This window comes from Tachyglossus aculeatus, chromosome X4, assembly GCF_015852505.1.
Source record: "Tachyglossus aculeatus isolate mTacAcu1 chromosome X4, mTacAcu1.pri, whole genome shotgun sequence".
In the NCBI taxonomy this organism is placed as follows: domain Eukaryota; kingdom Metazoa; phylum Chordata; class Mammalia; order Monotremata; family Tachyglossidae; genus Tachyglossus; species Tachyglossus aculeatus.
Genome location: NC_052098.1, coordinates 32,385,868 through 32,402,585, shown reverse-complemented (window position 1 = coordinate 32,402,585; position 16,718 = coordinate 32,385,868).

Sequence of the window (16,718 nt, the reverse complement as noted above, 5' to 3'; positions counted from 1 at the left end):
CAGGGCAGTACGTTGATAAAACAGGAAAAAAAGGGCAAGGGGTTTTAGGATCATATGTGTTTTTGCCTGAAGCTGGATTTTAGATATAATGCGTGAGAATGTATTTGGGACCTGATTTTTTTTTTTTTGCAGTGTCTCACAGCTATGTAAAAGGAACGTTTTTTTAAAAAAAATTATGAATGCCTTTAGATTGCAAGTTCACTGGATTGCATACTTCAGATATTTTTTGATCTGTTCTAAACTGATAAATGACTAGTTTTGTGAAGAATTTTGCTGTCGTGTTTCATTTCAATACAACCCATAGTTTACATTCATATAACAAAGGACACATAAAACTTGTCTTTACAACAAATGGGAGTTTACCTATGAGTAACAAAGTGTCAGAATATTATATATATATATATACATTACATATATATATATATATAAGTACATGCAATTATATCAGTCACTTGCCCAATGAAAACTACTGCAAAGCCATATAAAGTTTCTCAGCAAATAAGGCCTTAGATGTCATTCACCTCACCTACCTATTTTCATTTCCATGCACAGACAAGAAGTACATTCCCATCTTCAGTTGACTGATAGATACTAGGAAGAAAGAAAGGGCAAATATGAAAAAATTCATTACAAATTTTAATTATCAATATATTTAATTATGTTTCATGTTAGGAATGTCGGAAGCTTAATGGTAAAAGATCCACCTTGTCGTTCTTGACTAATTTTCCGATCGACTGTATTTTCCTGCTCTCTATTGAACATATTGCTCTTGGCAACAGTAGTATCAGACATACAATGCAAAAACACCAAATGGCTATGCCTCTTAGCTTTAAAACCACTTTGCAAAATATATTGGTAAACCCACTGTGTGTTTTTAATATTGTTTGTAAGTATATTGACAAACTCTTATATATCATAACATTAATGATGTGAATCTTCTTTCTGGAAAATTATTTCTCTAATAGTTGTGTGAATGCTTAGATCTGTGTTGATAACGATCTCCTAGCTTAAGAATTATTTTAAATGGTAAGAGACCTAATCATTGATTAAATGTAAGACTTTTTTTGGAAGGGAAAATGACTGACAGAATGTTTATAAAATGTAACAAAAATTTATGAAGATGTGTTCAATGGTCAACCGTTCATGTAGGGAGGGCGGGGAGGGTTGGGGGTGGGGGGAGACACTTCCTTGGGATCTATGGCTTGGGACCCCTTGGTCATGGTACAACTACCCACTTTGCTATTCCTCTGCATTATTAAATCATGACATACCTTCTATGAAGACATGCAGAGCATGCCAAAATAGAGGGTAGTGGCTCAGAATAGTTTAAAGGATCAGATGGGTATGGTGTATCATATAAATGAACAAGGTTACTCTGACATAGTCCTTGCTATCCTGGAGTTTACATTCCACATGCAGGTAAAGGGGCATTATATGAATAGGATTAGGGAGAAGAAAAACATTGGACTCAAACTGTGATTTTTAAATTGACCATTCACCCACTGCATTTTTTTTACCCCTTTATTTGACCGAGAAAAACAAGTATATATTTAAAAGCATCCACCCTTTTCTCCAAAGCCCACATACTGAAAGGGAAGAATGAATACCACATTTAGCTGAATTTGAGTTTTCCTTTTTAATGTACCTTAATCCCCAGTCACCACTCTAGCCACAAAACACACACACACACACACACACACACACACACACACACACACACACACACACACACTAAATAAAGGGACAGCAACAAGGTCTTTTGCCACGGTAAGGAATTCATCTGACATTAATCAAGAACATATCATTGCAAGAAGAAATCAAGTGCTTTCTTTGTAATAAAACGTATCACCTTCCCTTGCACAAGACAATTTTACATCTATAAATGCCATTTATACCTTTTCTATGGCTACCAAAAAAGTCCAAATTAGCAATCTCCACATCTGAAAAAGAAGAAACAAGTTTAAGAATATGTTGTTTTGGTTCTCAGTCTGGTTCATTTTTCTCTTATAACCCTCATTAAAAATGATCATTCTTCAAACCAACTTTTGTTGAAACTTGAACAACAACGTAAGTTTAGCAGATTCCCTAGGGTAAGGAATCACATATGGTTGGTTTTCTTGAGTGAAAGAAACCTTAGACATCACTACAGTTGGCACCCCACTTGACCGTACTGCAATTTGGTGTCTACAGATATAGATCCCCTACTATTCTACTCCCTTTACATGCAGGGTTTGGAATACCACTTTTTATAGCACACAGAAAAAAAGACCAAAGGTTCTAAGCCAATTCTGCTATCCTCCAAAGCTCACGTCCATGGCAGATGAACACAGTCACTGGGATGGAGGAATCCGGCAAGCATCTTCAAAGACTAATTTAGGGAATTGGGTATTTGGTCTTTCTGGGATGGGTGGTGAGGTGGCACTTAATATTGTGGAGACAGACAGTCTGGTCAGCTTTAAAGAAGGAACTTTCACCATTTAGGGACAAAGATACTTCCTCAATTGGACAGTAGACCAGGCACTTTATCCCCAAATCCACATTGACAATCAGGGTCATGCCGAGAGATATGACTAACAGGGAAGAGCAAGGGTCAATTAGTAGATATGCCCCTCAATATATTTGACCAAGGACTAGGGTATAAGGTCCCCTCTTGCCTTATTGTAAATTAAGAATCTTTGAGGCTTTGTCAGAGGATTTGGAGGCCAAAGAACAACAATTATCATTTTTTATCCATAATTAAAGGTGGAAGACTACTGAAAAACAATTGAAAATCTGAGTGCAAGCCCAGATCAAGCCTCCTGTGAGTCCCAGAACTATTAATTTTGCAAAGTCCCTATATGATGGGGAATGTCTTTACAACAGACTGAATATGACAGCATCAGAGCCCACCTCCCTGGCTTTGCAGTGAACCTACCCCAACCCAAAGTCACTCTCCAACCCCGTGCAGTGGAAGCTCAGGGGTCCCACTGTTATTAATGGTAATAATAATAATTATGCTATTTGTTAAGCAATAACTATGTGCCAAGCATTGTTCTAAGTGCTGGGGAAGATACAAGGTAATCAGGCTGTACCACATGGGGCTCACAGTCTTAATCCCCATTTTACAGATGAGGTAACTGAGGCATAGAGAAGTTAAGTGGCTAGCACACAGCGGGCAAGTGGTGGAGCTAGGATTTGAACCGACGTCCTCTGACTCCCAAGCCCGTGCTCTGTCCACTGAGCCACGCTCTTACCAACTGAAGTGGTGGTGGCTTGAGAAGCACGGTCCTGAGCTCTGGTTGAGGTCCCTTCCCCCTTGCTTCTTGTCCCTGCATTAGTCCAGTTCTGGCTGAGAGAGCATAATCTAAAGGAATAGAACATTGCCATATTGTAGAAGTCAACAAAAACATATCAAACAACATCCATAGTGCAACTTGAGCAAAACCCATCGTTTGTGATATGTGAAAGAATCCCTAACAACATTCACAACATAGCATAGGAACCCAGATCAGAGTAGCCATGCTGAACGTTTCATCAATGCAACAGGAATCCCAGTGCAACATGAGAGCCAGGAAACTGGGATGCTGAGATCAAGATACCCTTGCAAATTTGAGGTATGAGGGAGGGGGCTGGGAAGAATTAAAAGTAGAGTTGAAGTTTGTAGCACACGTGTAGAGGGCACTGCTTAATTCCATTTTTTGCAAGTTCTTTGTGGGTTTCAAGCAACTGTGTGCATATATGTGCATGTGTATGTATACACAGTTGTTTGCTTGATTGATATATAGTATTTGTAAAGCACTTTGTGTAAGGTACGGAGTTCTAATTGCTGGGGTAGATGCAAAATAATCAAGTTTGACACATTCCCGTCCCACATAGGGATCACAGTCTAAGTAGGTCGAAGAACAAGTATTCAATCCCCATTTTAAGATGAGGAAACAGAGGCACAGAGAAATTAAATGACTTGCCCGAGGTCACAGAGCAGACAAGTTGATGGAGCTGGGATGAGAACCCAGGTCCTTTGATTCCCAGGCCTGTGCTTGTTTCACTAGGCCACAGTGCTTCTCTGAAGAAGAATGCAGTGTGCATAGTGACTTGTAATGCTATGCAAGGGGTGAAGGTGGCTTTGTGAGTAGATGGGTGGGTTTGTAGCAGATCTACATCTATAGATGCAAAGTTGAATCAAAGCTAAATAGAGTGCTGTTTGAGGTATCTTTCTTCCTCTGCTGAATCACTCAACCAAACCAACCATATGTGATTCCTCACCATTGAGAAACTATTGATGGTTATGTTGCTATTGTGAAAGGCATCATAGGAATCTGTAGCAGAAACACACAACCATCTTCAACTGTGTATATCTGTGTTTGCGTGTGTGGGTGTGTGTGTTTACGAGTGTAAATGCATGTGGGTGTGTTAAGGGTATGACAATGCTCTGCTTTGCCTACCAGCTCCCGCTACCACTACAGCAAACTCAGAATCACAATATGGTAAGTCTCCACGTACTCCTAGCTGAACACCAAGTTGAACAGTGGGAATTGTGTCACTTGTTGTGGGATTCCATTATTTTACACTTTAAAGCACATGTAAAACTATGTTTCTCTTTCAAAGAGGAAAATCAGTTAAGTGGGTTCATACTGGTATCAGTCATAAAACATTGCAAAAATGCTCATATTTTAAAATCAAACATTATACATAGACAAGTGTCCTCTTTTCCAGTTGTGTTTTGTGTAGCTTTGCAAACATCAAAAAGACAAAATACTGCTCCTATTCTAAGTCCACTGGCAGCAAGATAAATGTAAGGTTTTCCAAAAGAGTGCTACTTCAAGAGTGTACCTCTTAGTGGATATAAAGCAACATAGCTGTAGACTCAGTAAGTGCTGTCTTAACCACGTACAATAAAGGTATGCCTTTCCCACCCAAAAGGAATACTCTTTGGAGAAATGAGCGTTTTCCATTGATTTGAAAATTAAAGTTAAGCAAGAAATGAAATCTAACTTGAAAGGTTACAGCTGTCCTATGATTATTCAGAAGATGATGTTGCGGATGGAGGGATTTATCAATGAGTTTGAGTGCCAGTGAAGGGCAGTCTCTTCCAAACTGTTTAGGCAAAAATAGAGTAGAAACATCTTCTAGCCACCTAGCCAATTGCAGTGAACATTGTTTTCATTTGTAAGGCTTCTCAACTCTGGCGTTACTATATCTTCAGCCAAGACCCCAAATCATCATCAATCGTATTTATTGAGCGCTTACTGTGTGCAGAGCACTGTACTAAGCGCTTGGGAAGTACAAGTTGGCAACATATAGAGACAGTCCCTACCCAACCAAATGGGGCTGTCTCCTTACAAAGACTTCAGGTTATAGTTGAGAAGTAGGAGAAACAGGATACTCTATTGCAGCAGGACATGAACTTGAGTTATTCTATCTGCTAATTGTGATGAGCTGCACTGAGCCATCCACATGTTCTTACCAAGTTGCAATGACTGAAAGAATAACTAGTACGGAACACAATCATTCTTTTAGTAGAGGACACTACTTTGACTCCACTTTGCACTAGGTACATACCCAGTATTGGGGAAGGATCTTTTTCTCGTACTGCTAAAAATTAATGGAATTTATCAATAATCAAAACAAAAAGACAAAATTAAAAATGATAGAGATAAGGTAGTTCATCATATGTGCCATTGCGTGCTTAAAAACTTTCCTTAAACACCAATCCCTCTTGAGAGATTCCTGACCAAAGGGAAGCAGTGCAGTCTAGTGGATAAAGGCACAGGCCTGTGAATCAGAGGACCTGGGTTCTATCCTGGCTCTGCCACTTGTCTGCTGTGTGGCCTTGGACAAGTCACTTAACTTCTCTGGACTTCAGTTACCTCATCTGTTAAATGGGGGTTAAGACTTTGAGCCCCATGTGGGACAAACTGCAGCCACCTTGATTAGCTTGTATCTTAGTACAGTGCCTGGAACACAGTAAGCACTTAACAAATGCCATTTGAAAAAATGATTTTCCCCTCACCCCTTCTAGCTACAACCTCACCCCCCAGCCTCTCAGGAACAGAATCCAGACTTTCCAGGGGTGCATGACTCCCTCTCCCCACCCATCACGGTACAGACCAGTCCACCCACCCAATTCTGCACCTAGAAATACTGCAAGTTGGATTTATAAAAGGAATTATTACTTAAACATATTTTACAACATATCACATTAATGCTCACCTTGTTGTGCCATGTATTCTATGGATCATAAAGACAGCTGTAGGGGATATGTGATTATTTCAGATATTTTAGTTCGACTTACAATAGATGTTTACCTAAAAGAGTGGTGGAAGAGAGATTAAATGGGGATCGATCATAGCTGGCTATTCACTCAAGCAGATAAGCAGATAATATTTTCTACATGCTCATAAGATCTATAATTCTAGACGTACTTGAGCATATTCCCACTGCTATGCTAATTTCTACCCTGACACTTTCATCAAATGAAAAAGGCAAGTCTGCTGGGGTAGAGAAGAACAGTACTTTTGTCTGGGTTTGAACGTATGCTGTATCTACTAACCATTACTTCTCTACTCTCCCCAGCAAGGCTATTAATTAACAACTTGATCACCTTGTATCCCCCCCAGCACTTAGAATAGTGCTCTGCACATAGTAAGTGCTTAACAAATGCCATCATTATTATTATTATTAAGTTTCTGACCAATCAACTGCCTCTTGCTGAAAATATGGAAGTGTTTTACCATCTCCTTCTTCTGTGCAGTAAACTTGAGTCTTTGCCCTCGATGCTCTCCCATGCCACTGCTGCCCAATATAGGTGAGTTTTGACTTATAGCAGATTGCCTTCGACTCGCTAGCCACTGCCCAAGCTAGGAACGGAATGGGTATGCCTCTGCTTGACTCTCCCTCCCAGAGCCGAGACTGGAGGAGTACTGGGAACTCTCCAGGTGCAGACCTGCAAGGGGAAATCAGATAGTAGTAGCATTAATATTAAACTTGAGGTTTTTCTTTCTCATAAAACATTGTGACCTGAAAAGGAAGAATGAATGTGGACAAGAGTGAAAATACCATTTCAACTGTAGAATAATCAGAATATTTATCACATGAGATACATGGTATTAAATAGAAATTCAAAAATGGAAAAATGTCACCCTTAATTTGACTTCACGGTTCATTTCTATGAACAGCTTTAATTTGCCTTAAAGAGAAGGAATAGTTTTGCCACTCCCCCTCCCCCTAACCCTGCTTGCCAGTTTATCTTGTACACAGTCATCACATTTACATTTAAGATACTGGCCCATTTGACCCATTAAAACAATCCAATAAATGAAACAAACAATTTTGCGTTTTCTCATGAGGAAAAAAAATGTTTTTTGACTTTAATTTTTTCTGCAGAAGCTCTCCATCATTTTTCTTATACTCATGTATTTCAGTGTAGTGCACTTTATTAATGATCATTGTATTATTCCATTAATAAAAATAATGAACTGGTAATCTATTTTTACATAAGTACTGTCCAATGTGCATAAGTATCATTCCTCATCTGCCAAGAGTTGACCAAACAAATGATCAAGCCTTATCTTTAATTTTAATCAGAGGTAGATACAACAAAAGAAGACAAAGGAGGCATCATGCCAACTGGCCAGGAACTGGGCATATGGAATGAAATTTTGCTCTGAAGGCAGTATCCTGCGCACCATGCTCTCCTCAGCACCAGACTCAGAACAAGGACAGGAGTCCTAAAGTTCAAATGACATGCAACAGAGAAGGCAGCAATTTGGACTTTTGGTTGGTACTGCTTCCCTGTGCCATCTGCTTGGCTTTGTGTGTTGCAAAGGGAGCTGGAGGAATGTAAACTTTTTCTTAGCCACACAAAAGCAAGAGGTCTTAGAGAGGGAGAAAATGTGGTCAGAGATTGATTGCTCCAAAAAGGTGGCTACCACTTTGCCCAACATAAAGCACCATAAGAATAATAATAATAATTAGTAACTGTATTATTTGTTCAGCACTTACCATGTGCCAGGCACTGTACTAAGCACTGGGGTGGATACAAGCATTATTTTCAGAGTTGGAGAAGAGTGGAAGGACAGACCTGGTGGGATCTTCTAGACTGTGAGCCTTCTGGACTGTGAGCCCACTATTGGGTAGGGACTGTCTCTATATGTTGCCAACTTGTACTTCCCAAGCGCTTAGTACAGTGCTCTGCACACAGTAAGCGCTCAATAAATACGATTGATTGATTGATTGATCGATTAGCCCTCCTGCTGTCCATTCCAGCCCATCTCCAGAAAGTGTTCCATACACTTGGCTCTTGCTGTGGTCTCCAATCTGCTCCACAAGACACTGAGGGTGGTGGAGGAGGATAGAAATGTTGCTGCTAATGGCAGTTTCATAGGCACCCACAATCAGTTGATCAATCAATTAATGATATTTATTGAACACCTCCTTTATACAGAGCAATGGATGAAGTGCTCAGGAGAGCACAACAAGAGTAAAAGACATGGTCCCTTCCCTCAAGGAGCTTATTATGTGGGTGACAGGCAGACAGAAATTGTATAAAAGTAGTAGGACCAATGTTGATAATGGGTGTATGGAAGATAAATAGATTACTAAAAGTGAAAATATTCTAAGTGTAAAATGGGGAATAGCTGTTACTTCTGCCTCTTAGACTATGACCTCAATATGGGATGGGGACTGCATCTTACCTGATTATCTAATTATGCACCAGAGCTTAGCACAGTAAATATTTAACAAATACTACTATGATGATTATGGTGATGATGATGTTTATTTTGCCAAGGTTTCGCTTACCCTTATGGTTTCTCTGAAATCTGTGGGATGCAAAGCAACCACCAGTTCTAATAATTGAATCTCATAAAATACATAGGGTTACATTGGACACAGGGCATCCCATTTGCATTAATAGTAGCAGTACTTGTGGTGGTAGTAGTAGTAGTAGTAGTAGTAATAGAAGTTATTAGCTTCCACTGGATGCAGTGAATTATACTGTGCTTGACACATAGTAAGCGCTTAACAAATACCATCGTTATTCTTACTGAGTGGTTAGGATGTACAAAACAAAAAAGTAACATATTCCTTTCCCACAAGAAGTTTGCACTCTAACTGGGGAGACAGACATAAAAATATTTACAAATGGACTAATCAAAAAAGTAATCAAATGTACAATTGATTAAGCATGTACACATAAGTGCTGAAAGTGGATAAGCAATGTGTTTTAGTGGAAAGAGCACGGGCTTGGGAGTCAGAGGATGTGGGTTTTAATCCTGGCTCTCCCTCTTGTCTGCTGTGTGACCTTGGGCAAACCATTTAACTTTTCTGTGCCTCACTTACGTCATCTGTAAAATGGGGATTAAGACTGTGAACCCCACGTGGGACAACCTGATTACCTTGTATCTACCCAGCGCTTAGACCAGTGCTTGGCACATAGTGAACACTTAACAAATACTATTATTATTATTATTATCATTATTAAATAAGTATATAAATAGTAGGGATGACTGATGGGTTTTATATGACTTGGGATGCTGGAAATTAATTTGGCAAGGCATGTTGGAGGAGGTGGAATTTCAGCAGATTTTTTAAATGGGGAGAGCTCTGGTCTGTCAGATTTTAGGGAAGGAAGGAGTTCCAGGTCTGAAGAATAGCATGAGTGAGGGGATGGAATTGGCAGAGTTAGAAGTAAAGTACTATTATAAGGTTAGCTTGGGAGCAATGAAGAGACCAAATTGGGGATAAAGGGTAAAGACTGCAGGTATGCAAAGCAAGATAAATTGGTCCAGAGCCTTGAAACTGATTCCGAGAAATTTTTCTTGATGCAGAGGGATACGGGAAGTCAGTACAGGGTTTTGAAGAGTGGAGAGATATGGACTGAGTCATGCTTCAGAAAAATGATCCATACAACAATGTCTAGTATAGACCGGAGGGTTCCATGAAAGATCATCATCATTTTGAATTAAGATCTGTTTATCTGGAAAGGTTCTTCGATCGGTTTCCTTATCTCAATGCCTCATCCATAGTCTAAGTGGTTTAAACAAGTTCATCGCCAGCCAAGATCCTCACCCCCGGATGAGGGGGTGGATCCAGGGAAGAAGGAGCTGGGACCTGTGGTGAACTCTGCTTCTACCCCTCCCGCAATGGCCTCTCTGTTCCCCTCCACCAACACCACCTGTCAAGGAGCCCCCCTTTGCCTATTCTCCATCCTCTGGAAGGGCGGGGCAATGGGGCTGGGACTTATGTAGTGGAATGCCCCATGCAGCAGCAACAGAAATGACAACTTCCCAAGGAATTGGTACGCAGCATGGTGAGGCTCACAGGGACAACCCCCTACCACCACCACCACCACCCCCCCCGCCCCATTCCCCTCTGCCAAGGAAGCAGGACACAGGCATTCTATAGTAAAGAGAAATTGCTGGACTGGAATTTCTTCTTGCCGACTCTAAAGACAAACAGCAATGGGAGAGGAAAACCTTGTGTGAGCAGCAGATGTTCCAATAAATCAGATCCTGTCTACAGGAAACCATGAGAGGATGTGACTCATAAGCAAACCATAAATCAACCCCTTCAACTGAGTGGAAGGTGATCAGATACAGGTGCCCAAGCCCACCTGTAATCCAATAAAACACACTGTAGGCAATTGGCACCCATATCATATACCCAAATGGAAGTGCTTTGCACATAGTAAGCGCTTAACAAATGCCATCATCATTATTATTATTATTGGAGGCAGGGAAACCAAGGAGGAGGTTTGAGTAAAGAGGAAGGGGTGGATCCAGGAAATGATTAAAGTACATGCTCTCTTCTCCCTCCATTCCCCTTCTTCATTCATTCATTCATTCATTCATATTTATTGAGTGCTTACTGTGTGCAGAGCACTGTACTAAGCACTTGGAAAGTACAATACAGTGATAAATCCCTGCCCACAACAGGCCTGAAGTTCCCTTCCTTTGTGTTATCTGGCAACATCATTCCCATAGAATTACAAATCAGAATTAGAGACTTCATTCTGGTTTGCAAAACGAAAATGTCAGAAGCCCAAACCCCTAGCAGTATGGTTGAAAAACAGCCCGGGCAGTGCCAGGAGAGGAAGGATGAGCACAATGCTTCTGGTGAGCATATTCTTGGGGGAGGGTGGGTATCACATTGCCTTGGAACCTGTCCTGGGCTTCCACTGTTTAGACTGGACATCACTGCCAATTTGCAGGAAGGTCCAAATTTAAGAGGTTTTTACCAGAACGGTCAAAGCTGATCCCTAAGAAAGCCTATCAGGAGAGATTTAAGGTGTTGAAATGAACAGTAGCAGGAGCCATGACTGACTGGATGACCTGCAGATACCCGGCTGCTGTGGTGTTGGCTACTGACTCGGCCTCACGCTGTGAGCTGGACATGTTTGTCTGCAGGATTGGGCAAAGTACTAGGTGGGACATTAATGACAGAAATTGTGTCTTCAAAAGCTTTGGCCAGCTGAACAAACCAGATGTTTCTTTCTTTTCAACTACTGAGTGACTGGTTTTTTTTTCTCTTTGTGGACAACGTTCAGTGACTCTCAATTATTATCCATTCCACTTCCTTATGGTTATGTGGGCCGAACTGTAGTTTGTGGACATGGTATGAAAATAGAGCAACCACTAGCAGCCCAATAGAAAATGATTTAGATTAAAGAATATTCCCCACAGAATCACTGACATGCTATTCTTTTATTATTTTGAAATTAAGATTACCGTTTTTAGACTAAATTACCAAATACAGTTTCTCCCTCCTTTGAAATCTGTAAGTAATCTGTGTATGGGTTATCATTGCTCAAAAATTGATCCAGAATATAAAACAGACAATTATTTACAGCTAACATCGCAACAAGTTGCTAAGGTAACTACGGTATGGCTAAAAGCATTTTATCACTTTAATAATTGTATAGATTTTCAGTAAGCAGTACACAAGACACATTAACTAAGATGTATCATTGTGAAAATTGCTTTACTCTAAAAACCAAGCTGCCTAGCACACATTTACAGTAGGTACATTTCAAGGACATTACTTCATAAGGATAAAAGACCGAACATGCCTAAATATGAATAAACATGCCACTTATGATGTAAGACAATATTAAAGTCTTGTTTTCACAATTTTGAAAATTGAACAGCCTGTACATTAGTAACTTGATCTAAACATATGACTAGAACACAGGATTGCTTTTAAAGATTTCTTCATTTAAAAACTCTTTGAACATACCTCTGCTGCCAAAATGAAGAGGGAAGGATGAAAAGCCTTCTGGTGAATTCAGGTAGTACAGATAAACATTCTGGATACTTCAGTATCCAAAATATAAGCTCTTTAAAGGGATAGGAGATAGGCTTCAAAGAGTTAATAAGCCAGAAAGCCACCATTTTTGACCCTGATCAGAAGTTTTCATATCTCTTCCAAGTCCCAGGGTGAGCAAAGCTAGGGGTCCAGCTCAAAAACCCATTGGGGTCCATTGCTCTCATGATGATGGTTTTTGTTAAGCGCTTACTATGTGCCAAGCACTGTTCTAAGTGTTGGGATAGATACAAGGTAATCATCATCATCATCATCATCAATCATATTTATTGAGCGCTTACTGTGTGCAGAGCACTGTACTAAGCACTTGGGAAGTACAAGTTGGCAACATATACAGTCCCTACCCAACAGTGGGCTCACAGTCTAAAAGGGGGAGACAGAGAACAAACCGAAACATACTAACAAAATATAATAAATAGAATAGATATGTACAAGTAAAATAAATAAATAAATAAATAGAGTAATAAATATGTACAAACATATATACATATATACAGGTGCTGTGGGGAAGGGAAGGAGGTAAGATGGGGGGACGGAGAGGGGGACGAGGGGAAGAGGAAGGAAGGGGCTCAGTCTGGGAAGGCCTCCTGGAGGAGGTAATCAGGTTGTCCCACGTGGGGCTCACAGTCTTAATCCCCATTTTACAGATGAGGGAACTGAGGCACAGAGAAGTGAAGTGACTCACCCAAAGTCACACAGCTGACCTTTGGTAGCTCTTTTTACTACCCCTAGCCTACAGCTGGGATACTAAAATGGGTGGTGGAACAAATGAGGTATAATCAATGGTTTAGCAAGCATGCTGGAGACCATCGAATAGCAAACTAGAACAGCAATTTTTCATTTTCTTTTTATGCCATTTTTTGAAGCACTCACTATGTGCCAGGCACTGTACTAAGTGCTGGGGTAGATACAAGCTAATCAGGTTGGGCACAGTCCATGTCCCACGTGGGGCTCACAGTCTTCATCCCCATTTTACAGATGAGGTAAATGAGGTCCAGAGAAGTGAAGTGACTTACCCAAGGCCACACAGTGGCTAGGTGGTGGAGTCAGAATTAGAACCCAGGTCCTTCTGACTCCTAATCCCAGGCTCTAGCCACTGCACAACACTGCTTCTCAATTGCACTAAGGTTGGATCTTGGCCTTTCATTTTCTGTGTATAAGGGTATTTTGAATGTTACCAATAGGTGATCTGGCTTTAGCAGACAGTCTAAATCTCTGGTTTCAAGAGCTCTCAAAAATTTTTAAAAGGACTTTTCGAAAGGCAGAACATGCCATTTTTCCAACCCATCCTTATAATGAAAATCATTTTCACAATTAAGAACATGATTTAAATAGGTAATAATAATTGTGGCATTTGTCACTGTACTAAGCGCTGGGGTAGATACAGGATAATCAGGTCCCACAGAGAAAGTAAGATGGAGAACAGGTACTCAATTCCCATTTTGTAGATGAAGGAACTGAGGCACGGAGAAGTTAAGTGACTTGCCCATGGTCACACAGCAGATAAGTGGTGTAGATGGGAATTTTTTTTTCAAGGTATTTGTTAACACTTACTTTGTGACAGGAACCATACTAAGTGCTGGGGTATGCTAATCAGATTAGACAAAGTCCATATCCTGTGTGAGGCTCACAGTCTTAATTCCCATTTTACTGATGAGGTAACTGAGGCACAGAGAAGGTCACATTGCAAAAGTGGCAAAGTTTGGATTAGAACCCAGGTCCTCTGGCTCACAGGCCTGTGCTCTTTCCACTAGACCACACTGCTTCCCATCCATTCTTTCCTCTCCCTTTCACAGTCTCCTGCCAATATTTTTTTAACTTCTTCAGAAAGAGTTTTCACTTCCCTGTAATAGCTATTCCCCATGGAAGCCAGTAAATATCTTCTTATAAAATATAGTCAGAATTTTATGCAGTTTAATCTACAAGATAGCAAAAAATGACAGTCCCATACAAATGAAAGACAAGATGAAAAACGTTCCCTCAATGTAATGATGAATCATTTGATTCTAAAATACATACAGCAAAACTCACATTCAAGATTTTGTTGAGAGTGAAAACATCCGATTCAGATGCCTCACTCTCTCTGGTTTATTTGAATAATAATAATCATAATAATGGTATTTGTTAAGTGCTTACTAGGTGCCAAGCACTGTTCTAAGTGCCAGGGGGGATAGAAGGTAATCAGTTTGTCCCACGTGGGGCTCACAGTCTTAATCCCCATTTTACAGATGAGGGAACTGAGGCACAGAGAAGTGAAGTGAATTGCCCAAAGTCACACAGCTGAAAAATGGCAGTCAGTATTAGAACCCACCACCTGTGACTCCCAAGTCCGAGATCTTTCCACTGAGCCATGCTGCTTACCCTCACATGGAAATCCTGAATATGGCTTTGCTCTCTTGGACTCTCGGGCACTCTGGCTTGGTATACTCCCAAATTGGCCCTTATAACCAATGGCCCCAAGCACTTGTACCCGTTGAGGGAATGGTTTCACTCAAATGGTTTCAAATAATTTCGCTCCTTAAACTCATTCATTCATTCAATCGTATTTATTGAGCGCTTACTGTGTGCAGAGCACTGTACTAAGCGCTTGGGAAGTACAAATTGGCAACATATAGAGACAGTCCCTACCCAACAATGGGCTCACAGTCTAGAGGGGGAGACAGACAACAAAACAAAACATGTGGACAGATGTCATCAGAATAAATAGAAGTGAAGCTAGATACACATCATTGACAAAATAAATAGAATAGTAAATATGTACAAGTAGAATAAATAGAGTAATAAATCTGGACAAACATATTTACAGGTGCTGTGGGGAGGGGAAGGAGGTAGGGTGGGGGGTATGGGGAGGGGGAGAGGGAAACTACTTCCCTCTGCTCATGCAGATATCAACCATCCTGCATGGAGTGACATCCCTGACTTGGTACACTCTTAGGGACATCCCTATCGCCACACCATGAGAAGCACTGTGGCTCAGTGGAAAGAGCATGGGCTTTGGAGTCAGAGGTCATGGGTTCAAATCCCGGCTCCGCCAACTGTCAGTTGTGTGACTTTGGGCAAGTCACTTAACTTCTCTGGGCCTCAGTCACCTCATCTGTAAAATGGGGATTAAAACTGTGAGCCCCCTGTGGGACAACCTGATCACCTTGTAACCTCCCCAGCACTTAGAACAGTGCTTTGCACATAGTAAGTGCTTAACACATGCCATCATCATTACTATTATTACATAAATACCAGGTAATAACTATGTGAATAAAAACAAAAGAGCAGAGGCTTAGGAGTCAACTAATCCTGGGTCTGGCTCTGCCACTTGCCTGCTCAGTGACCTGAGCAAATCACTTAACTTCTCAAATCCTCAGTTCTCCTTTCCCTTTAGACTGTGAATCCCACAGTATATGTCCCACTCAATTATTTTGTATCCATCCCAGCAGTTTGTACAATTCTTAGCAATGTTAGTAAAAACTTAACAAATACTATTATTATTATTGTTGTTAGTAGTAGTAGTAGCATTTTTGATGCAATGGGCAAGGATGACGGTTTGTGTTTATAATCAACTAGTGTATAATTTTCTTTAAATTAACAAGATTTCTACTTACAGTTTTGTATTGGATTAAAAATGTTTCTCAGTGCATGAATATATTAATATATTCATTCGTTTAAAATACAATTTTTATCATGTGTGGGCATATTTCTAGGTTCTAAATCAACATGTTTTATTCCCAATAATTATATCAAATGTTAAAACCTAGGGACTATAAAAGGGTAAAACTTACTTTCCTATTCTGTAGATTTATTCTTTTTGTGGTTCACTGTATGCTGGAGAAGTTTGGTGCTGCTAAACAGGAAAGAAATACAGATCAAAAAATGATTTTTCCCCCTCATATGAAATTCTATAGAGCTCTGACTGATTATTCTGGCCCAGGGATTGCACAGGAAGGAAAGCTATGAATGATAGAAGACAGAAACAGTTATTACTGCAGATTCTTTATTGGAGAGAGAGGCCATTCCACTGGGACAGTGCTAGCTGTGCTCGAATACTGGGTCACGTTTAATGTAGCTTGTTTTTCCTATAACAACAAAAATGACAGTAGGAAAGTAAAAAAAAAAAAAAAGACCTAAAACACTATTTCCTCTTTAAATCTCAAAGGTATTAGCATGTGAGTGATATTAATAATATAAATCAGTGAAAATCGTTTAAGTGTTCACTATACTATTTCCAATGAGGAAGATTATTTCCATGAAGGAAAACAGAAATGGATCTTTTCATTTATAATTTCAGGTTATAAGTAAAGATTAAAATGCATCTAGTACATAGATTTTTATGATGAGGATTACTGGAATGGATTATTATGAATGCTAAAGGGTTTCATATTAAAATATTGAAACAGGACTTGAGTGATATATGGTTCTTTGACCTC